Below are 9,871 nucleotides of genomic sequence, written 5' to 3' on the forward strand. Positions count from 1 at the left end.
GGTTGTCATATGCAATCATCCAACTTAATAACTTGTGGAAAAACTGAGGGTTAATTAGTGCAATTCACGGTTAATTTGGGGCGTTGAGTATTTATAATTTATTGGAAGAACAACTGAAAATCGTTTTGTTTGCAAGTGTGACATGTGTGGAGAAGAACCTCCTAACTAGCCTTTTATCCATCCTTTTTATCCAAAAACATTCTACAATCTGTTTAGTTTAAAGTTTCTGTTTTATGTTAAATTTTCGTCCAAAACAAATCCCCCTTTAATTTGAAGTCTTAGATTAGTTAGAAAGTGTTTTGATTTGTGTTTCTAAGTATTTTGATTCAAGTTTTCATCCAATTTCGTCCAAATTAGTGTAGGTGCTCAAAACTGCCCAGAAAGTGGTTTTTAGGCAGTTTTGAGTCTTCTAGTTGCTGTTTTGGGTTTTAGGTTTCTTTAAGTGTTTTAACTGTTAGTTTTGCATTCTTTGAGTCGAGTTTAGTGTTTTAAACTTTGTTTTTGAGTTTTTAAGTCAGTTTCCAAGTGTTTAGCAATCCCTCCTAATCCCCGGTCTAGAACGATCCCTACTTACATCTTTACTACAATTTGACAAAAAGAGGGTTTAATTTGTGTGCTTATCTATTTCGCATCATGCTTTTGGCGCCGTTGTGATGCGAGAATTATACGCACACAAATTAAACCCTCTTGTTGTCAAATTGTAGTAAGGATGCAAGTAGGGATCGTTCTAAACCGGGGATTAGGAGGGCTTGCTAAAACCTCTAAATTGACTCAAAAACTTAAAAACAAAGTTAAAAACGTTCACAAAGACTCAAAGGACTCAAAACAGGTTCAAAAGACTCAAAACTGCCTAAAAACACTAACTAGGCAGTTTCTGACCTTAAACACAAATTTGGACGAATTTAAGATTATAGGTTGATTCAAAACACTTTAAAACACAAATTAAGACACTTTAACACTAAACTAGACTCAAAGAATGCAAAACTAAACACTTAAAACACTAAAACAAACCAAAAGACTCAAACATCACCCAAAACACTCAAAACTGCCTTAAAAACACTTTCTGGGCAGTTTTGAGCACCTTGGTGAATTTGGACGAAATTAAGTTGTAACTTGACTCAAGACTCTTAAAAACACAAACTAAATTGATTTCTAACTAATTTGACAATAAAGTAAAGGGGGATTTAGGGTTTGACGAAATTAAACTAAATGAACAAATTACAATTAAAACAGAATGTAAATATGAAATTGATGAAATGAAATGAATGGATGCTATGGCTAGCTAAGGGGTTCATCTCCACACATGTTACACTTGCATAATAAAAAGATTTCCAATTGCATTTCAATAAACCATGAATTCTCAACACCCCAAGTTAACCGTGATTGCACTAATTAACCCTCAGATTTTCCTAATGTTATTGAATTGGATGATTGCATACGACAACCCAAAACATTTCCCACAAGTCCCCTACATGATTGCATAATAGAGATACAAGCAAGAATCATTAAGTTCTTTGAAAACCATAAGCATTGACGAAGCACTTGTTACTATGATTGCATGAAACTCATGCCAAGAATTTATTTAACGCGATTGTTTATAAGCAACCTCCACTACTTGTGAATATAAGTTCATAACTATTAGGTGAAACTCACTTATATTCTAGCGTCATATTCATGCATGAAGATTAAGCGTGCACCCTCAATAAACATACATAAATAGGTTATCAATCAAATAGTTAAACAAATTGAATCCACAACTTATGAAACGCAATTGGAAGTAATCAAATCATATTGCAAGCATAAACATATATTTCGAATCCCCCCCCTAGCCAAGGGGGGTTTAGTTCCTCATACGTACAAAACAAAGAGAATTGAAATTAAACATTGAAATCAAAGAAACACCTAAACATTCCAACAACTCAAACTTGAATTGTATGAACGTTTAGGCCCTCTTCTCTTCCTCTTTGTTGCTGCACAAGGTCTAAGGATAGTTTGATGGTGTGAATGTGTATGAATGGATGAATTTCTGAATATGGAAGAGTGTATGAATGGTGGTTTTTTTGATCTAGGGGTTAATATGAGTATATATAGGCACTTAGAACCCTAGGGAAATCAGATATGGACTTGAATTAATTAATGGGAGAGCATGGGAGTGACAGCTAGGGTGAATGATTAAAGGCAAAGTGCATGTGGCTGAATGGGTTAAAGAGGGAATGATGATGGGAGAGCATGTGGGTGACAGCTAGGTTGGTTGGTGGCTGCAATGGAGGTGTGGAATGATGATGGGAGAGCATGTGAGTGAATTATGAAGAGTGAATGCTTTCAATTTCGTCCATTCCTTTTGCTCCAAGCATATGCTATCCATTTCAAGCCCAATTTTGCTCCAAAATGCTCCAAAATGCATCCTTTTGCATACTTTGCCCTTAAATCCTGAAAATACATAAAACTAGCTTAAAAGACTACTTTACTAAGGAAAAACACTTTAAATGCACAAGACAAGCTAAACTAAGGTGCATAAATATGCTCCTATCAAATTCCCCCACACTTAGCTTTTGCTAGTCCTCGAGCAAAACAAAACGACACTAAACAAGTAAAACACAACCTAAACCTTCCAACAATCGTCTTAGGGATTTCCAATGCACATGACATGTTAAAAATCATTATTCCCACAGATTTTAGCCATCTTTACACTCGAGCACATGCTTAATCATAGTCACTACTTACTAGTTCACAAATAACCACTTAAAACGATGTTTTGAATGTAGTAACATGCCTTAGAGAATTTGCTCAATTCCTTACAAGATATGCACTCAATTTTCACTCAGATTTTCTAACTACACACCTTAATCTAGTTATATGTGAGAAGATTAATGAAAACGAGCACTCACATATATATATATCACAAAGAAAGCAATTTCTGGAGTTAATGAGCATGTTTAGATATGATCTCATGAATGGAAAGCTACGACTTAGATGCGAGAACCAGTGACACCATATGCTCATACCAACTTCAAACTCCACAAATTGAAATGCACAACACTCAAAATAAAAGTCAAGGGTTGTAATGGGGCTTGGGGTATTGGTTAACAATGGAAGGATAAAGGAAAACAAAGGTTCTTAAAGCAATAGCAAGCGAAGTAATGAAATTGAGACTTAGAACTCACTTTAAAACACAGAAATCAACTTTTAACACAAAGGGAAGATCTAAGCAACACTCAGGGCCATATTCAACATTTTGGACCCTTTCTTCAACTACCACAAACATGTGAACTTATTTTCATTTATTTCATACTCTTTTTTCTTTCTTTTCACAACTTTTTCTTTTCTTTTTCTTTTTCCACCCGTGCCTATGGCACACTAACTCACATGAAAACTACTTCCCCCACACTTGTTTTCTGCCATACATTAATCAAAAGGAGTTCAACTCAAATCATGCTTTGCTATGCTTCAAGAATAAGGGTATGGATGGTCCTAATCTAGGCTAGGTGAGGATAGTGTGGGTTAACAAGGAACGTAAGCTTAACAAGGCTCAATGGGGTTAACTTAAACATATAATGAAGTAGGATACATGGCAATTTGGCTTTGGTGGTGGTCACTACACAACTTCTTCTTGAATATGTGTTATGCAAATCAATAACATGCTTTGAATGAAATGGGCATGAGTTCTAGCATTTGGAACTATATGATGAAACGCCTTCTAAGTAGTAACCAAGCAAAGAATAATGAGATCATGCAACGAGTTTGAAAACAAGAATCACAGATTAATACTCTCCAAAGAATGTTTAAAGCTCAAGTCTCACAAGGTTGTAGCGTTTGTTTGAGTTCCTTCCTTCAAGCATGTTACAAAAACTAATTTTTCTTTTAGGATTGCATGTGAAGTCATACATTATAACCATAACCAAGCATATACCAAGAGTATATCAAACTTTTCTCCATGTTTATAACTCTTCTTAACAGTCATGCAATTAAAAACCAAATCCTCATCATTGTGTTGGAAGGTACCCTAAGACACAAACACACAAAACGACTCAAAACACTCTTTTTAGGCTTTTCAAAACATGTTTTTCAAATTTTTTATGTGATTTTCGGAGTTATAAAACAAAACATACTAAAACACTCTAAAACATCTTAAAAACATTTTAAAACAGCAAGGAACAACACTTGAAGTTATGGGTGATAAAATCCAACGAATTTGCATCAACATACTTAGTTACCCCCCCCATACTTAAATCAAACATTGTCCTCAATGTTTTAAGCTTAAAACACACCAAACAAAAGTAAACACATAAACAGCAACTAAACATACTAAACATGGCAGAATGTATCTAACAAAGAGAAGAGTTTAGAGATGCAAATCTGGTTATGGAGTGTAAATTCCATCTTCTTCTTGGTGATTGCATTGAGGCTTGATCGTGAGCTTTTCCACAGGCTAATCTTGAACTGAGCTGGAGATTCTTTTGGTTTCCTCCGATCGTTGATTTTCCTTTGTGCTACTCTTGAACTGGGCAGCAGGATTCTTTTGGTCTCCCCCGAAGGTCTGAGCTTACTCCTTTTATCTGTTTCTTTGTTCAATCTCTCCAATTCGTATTGAAGAGGGTTAGAGGATAGCTCAGCATATGCAGTTGTTGCTTGTCTCCACATGCTTCAATGTGTCATTTTCACTTGCCTTTCTTGCTCCCCTTTGCAGAAGTGGTCCCTTCTCTGGAAGTGTATCAACCGTTGAAGATGACTACTCGAGAGCAACGCTAGGTAAGCAACCAGGGAATAGAGTCCAGGTAGACTCCAAGTGCCGGCTGATTGCTTCTTTTACTTTGCTATGCGAGTAATAACAAAGACAAAGGAAAAGACAGGGAAAGAGCATGATATGAGATACTTTTGCTTTTGACCTTGATGATATGAGATACCTTTGCTTTTGAAGAAGCGGTGAATGAATCAGCACATGTATTTGTTGTGTTGTTTCCTCCTGGGTCATATGTACTCCAGGCATCTGGTATCATCTTTGGGGAAGAAGAAAAAATTGAGTATTTCGAAAGGCTTTGCTGGGAGTGCGCTCTCAGAGGTGAGGAAGAGTTGGGCATTATCTTCAGGTCTGCCTTGCCATAAAAGATGAAGGTCGACATATATAGGGATTTCCCAATAGCAAGTGGGGGTACTGTTCTTTTACCGTTTGTCGACAAACGTTTTGATCCCGCAAATCCGGCTTTTTGAAATAGTGACGACTCTTCGATCTTTGAATGCGCCTCTTCGATTTCTGAGCAGGCGCCCCTTCGATTTCTGAACGACGCCCCTTCGCTTTCTGAACGACACGTTGCATACGCTTTCTGAAAAGCCGGGAGCTTTTGACAAAGTTGCACACGCTTGTCGGCAAAAGTGTGCAGCTGCTTTCTAGGCCTCCACGCGTCTTCTGAAAAGCCGGGAGCTTTTGACAAAGTGGCGCGCTTTTATCTGAAAAAGTCGGGATTGCGTCTGAAGAGTCGGCGATCTTTACGCCGGGAAATCCGGCTTTGAAGAGTGGTGTCTCTTCAACTCTGATTTGGTGATTGTGTCGCCTCTCTTTTAATAAAGGTGATCGATCACCTCTATCAATGCACACTTTGAAGATTTCCCAAACATCGTCTTCGGCCCGTCGAGATTTTCCTCCAACCAACCCTTCTCTTTGAACACTTTTGAAAAATGGCAAACCCATCGAACCTTAGCTTAGAATTGAGTCTCTGCAGTGATACGGGCGTGCCGCGTCAAGGTAACGTATGGCGCCCTTCTTTCTTATCTTCTAACGGTCCTCTTACAGGTGAAGACTCCGTGATGCAGGACGCCACAACAGCTACGATAGTAGCTCGGAACCTCCTCACTCCCAGAGATAGTCAGCTGCTTTCAGGACGGTCCGATGAGTTGGCCGTTCAAGAGTCCCTGGCTCTCAGCGTTCAGTGCGCTGGTTCTGTGTCCAACATGGGCCAACGCCTTCTTGCTCGCTCCCGTCAGGTTGAATCATTGATGGCAGAGGTGGAGAGTCTTAAGCAGGAGATCAAACAGCTTAAGTACGAGAATAGAAGTTTGCATGTGCTTGCAAATAACTATTCGTCGGGCATGAAGAGGAAGCTTGATGAGATGCAAGAATCTCAAGGTCGAATGCAAAGTGACCGTCAAAGGCTTGCGTCTTTCTTCCAGGGGCACCTTTTTCCTGGGTCATCCAGCGTTCAGCCAAGTATTGGGGCCTGGAATGCTCTATCTCCGATGCCTTCCACTCCTATGCCTCTCGCTCCGATGCCTCTTGCTCCGATGCCTCCTGCTCCGATGCCTCCCGCTCCGATGCCTTCCGCTTCTAGAGTTTTGCCTCGTAGTGGGGCTTCACGTAAACAAAAACAAAAACAACCTTTGTGAAGCTCCATCTTTCTCTTTCTTTGTTAGATACATTTGTAATTTCTCGAAAATTAATGAACAAGCTTTGTTTTATTCAATGTATTGGGTTGCCTCCCAAGTAGCGCTTTCTTTTACGTCTTGTAGCCTGACGAGGAACTTCTTTCCTCACTTAGGACCCACGACATGGAATTTATCTTTGAATGGGGGGTGATACTTGAGATGATCCGGTAATGGTTTAAATTCTAGAGTGGGTGCCTGGATCATTAACAACATATCAGTATAAAACAAAATTGAAATTCGGGGAGGTGGCTTACCTGTGTGCTCCGATATAAACTCAAGAATAAACACCACTCCCTGGAAAGTTTCAGGGATATTGGACTTGGCCAGATGTGGTGTGATGGTTATGACTTGTCCAATGTCATCAAATTCAACTTCTTTGGGTTTTGTGGTTTCAAATATGTCCTCTTTGATGCCTTCTACATCTTCTCCAGCCACTACCTTCTCTTGAATCATTCTTCTTGGTGTACAAAGTCCTTTGAAGAATTCAACACCATCTAAAACTTGCTGTGTTGCACCAAGAATTGGAATAGCATTTTGCACCTTTGGGAAGGCTTCCACGATGTCCTTTTTACTCTCTTCTTGGTTGGGAATCAAAAACCTGCTAGGAAAAGGGACATTGGGTGGAATAACATCAGAATAACATGGAATTGGGACGTCCTTACTTGTGGTGGGTGGTTTAGAGGGCTTAGGGGGCTGCGGCAAGGGTTGTTCTACCCTTGCCGTGTGCATGTCTTCTTCCTCCTCCTCAATTAGCAGCTCCTCATCCACTTCTAGGCTATGTTTGGACATTTTTAGGTCAGCTCCAACCTCCATAGCACTTCCCAAAGTGATAGCATTATGGATTTCAAAATCTTCCTTCGAGTTTTCAATAGTTGAGTTGGAAAGTTCACTTTGCTCTTGAATTTGTTTCATGAACTCCATAATCTGCCCAACTTGCTCCTCCAATTTACCCAACTTCTTGTCTTGATTTTGTTCGTCCTGCGTCAAAGAGGTTAGTAATTGAAAATTTTTATCATTATCCATGGACATACTTGAACTTGATTGGAATTGTTGTGGGGGAGGTTGTGGTGGCTGCACAGGTGTTGTATAGAACTCCTCATATGGTTGCCAATATGCTTCTTGTTGAGCCTCCTTGGCTTGATTTTGTGAGCCCTGCACCAACAAAATTAATTCATCAAGCTTTTGATTATAATCTATTGACGAACTTGAATTTAATTGAGCATATTGCATATGAAGTTGTGGTGGCTGCATAGGTCTTGAATAGAACTCCTCATATGGCTGCCAATCTGCTTCACGTTGAACTTGTTGAGCTTCCCACCACATAGAGTTTGAATGATCCCTCCAATCTCTTTGTGGACATTGATTGGCTTGAAATCCTTGCCTATATGAAGCACCAAATGTAGGGACACTCTGCATTGTGGTCCTTTCGGCATACGACGACAATTGAGAAGTAAGATTTGCCAATTGAGCTTGAATGCTAGCAAAATCCATATCTTACTTCTCTAGTACCTAAAATCAAAGAAAGAGAACTAAATCAAATATCAAAAGTAACAACAAACAAAGAAAACAACACTAAGTTAGAAACTAAAACGAAAACAACTAAACCAAAAAGAAAAGAACCAAGGGATTAGCAAAGTTGCTAATCCCCGACAACGGCGCCAAAATTTGATGCGAGAATTATACGCACACAAATTAAACCCTCTTGTTGTCAAATTGTAGTAATGATGCAAGTAGGGATCGTTCTAAACCGGGGATTAGGAGGGCTTGCTAAAACCTCTAAATTGACTCAAAAACTTAAAAACAAAGTTAAAAACGTTCACAAAGACTCAAAGGACTCAAAACAGGTTCAAAAGACTCAAAACTGCCTAAAAACACTAACTAGGCAGTTTCTGACCTTAAACACAAATTTGGACGAATTTAAGATTATAGGTTGATTCAAAACACTTTAAAACACAAATTAAGACACTTTAACACTAAACTAGACTCAAAGAATGCAAAACTAAACACTTAAAACACTAAAACAAACCAAAAGACTCAAACATCACCCAAAACACTCAAAACTGCCTTAAAAACACTTTCTGGGCAGTTTTGAGCACCTTGGTGAATTTGGACGAAATTAAGTTGTAACTTGACTCAAGACTCTTAAAAACACAAACTAAATTGATTTCTAACTAATTTGACAATAAAGTAAAGGGGGATTTAGGGTTTGACGAAATTAAACTAAATGAACAAATTACAATTAAAACAGAATGTAAATATGAAATTGATGAAATGAAATGAATGGATGCTATGGCTAGCTAAGGGGTTCATCTCCACACATGTTACACTTGCATAATAAAAAGATTTCCAATTGCATTTCAATAAACCATGAATTCTCAACACCCCAAGTTAACCGTGATTGCACTAATTAACCCTCAGATTTTCCTAATGTTATTGAATTGGATGATTGCATACGACAACCCAAAACATTTCCCACAAGTCCCCTACATGATTGCATAATAGAGATACAAGCAAGAATCATTAAGTTCTTTGAAAACCATAAGCATTGACGAAGCACTTGTTACTATGATTGCATGAAACTCATGCCAAGAATTTATTTAACGCGATTGTTTATAAGCAACCTCCACTACTTGTGAATATAAGTTCATAACTATTAGGTGAAACTCACTTATATTCTAGCGTCATATTCATGCATGAAGATTAAGCGTGCACCCTCAATAAACATACATAAATAGGTTATCAATCAAATAGTTAAACAAATTGAATCCACAACTTATGAAACGCAATTGGAAGTAATCAAATCATATTGCAAGCATAAACATATATTTCGAATCCCCCCCCCCTAGCCAAGGGGGGTTTAGTTCCTCATACGTACAAAACAAAGAGAATTGAAATTAAACATTGAAATCAAAGAAACACCTAAACATTCCAACAACTCAAACTTGAATTGTATGAACGTTTAGGCCCTCTTCTCTTCCTCTTTGTTGCTGCACAAGGTCTAAGGATAGTTTGATGGTGTGAATGTGTATGAATGGATGAATTTCTGAATATGGAAGAGTGTATGAATGGTGGTTTTTTTGATCTAGGGGTTAATATGAGTATATATAGGCACTTAGAACCCTAGGGAAATCAGATATGGACTTGAATTAATTAATGGGAGAGCATGGGAGTGACAGCTAGGGTGAATGATTAAAGGCAAAGTGCATGTGGCTGAATGGGTTAAAGAGGGAATGATGATGGGAGAGCATGTGGGTGACAGCTAGGTTGGTTGGTGGCTGCAATGGAGGTGTGGAATGATGATGGGAGAGCATGTGAGTGAATTATGAAGAGTGAATGCTTTCAATTTCGTCCATTCCTTTTGCTCCAAGCATATGCTATCCATTTCAAGCCCAATTTTGCTCCAAAATGCTCCAAAATGCATCCTTTTGCATACTTTGCCCTTAAATCCTGAAAT

The sequence above is a fragment of the Pyrus communis genome, chromosome 13 (assembly GCF_041283825.1).
Source record: "Pyrus communis isolate YQ-2024b chromosome 13, ASM4128382v1, whole genome shotgun sequence".
Classification (NCBI taxonomy): domain Eukaryota; kingdom Viridiplantae; phylum Streptophyta; class Magnoliopsida; order Rosales; family Rosaceae; genus Pyrus; species Pyrus communis.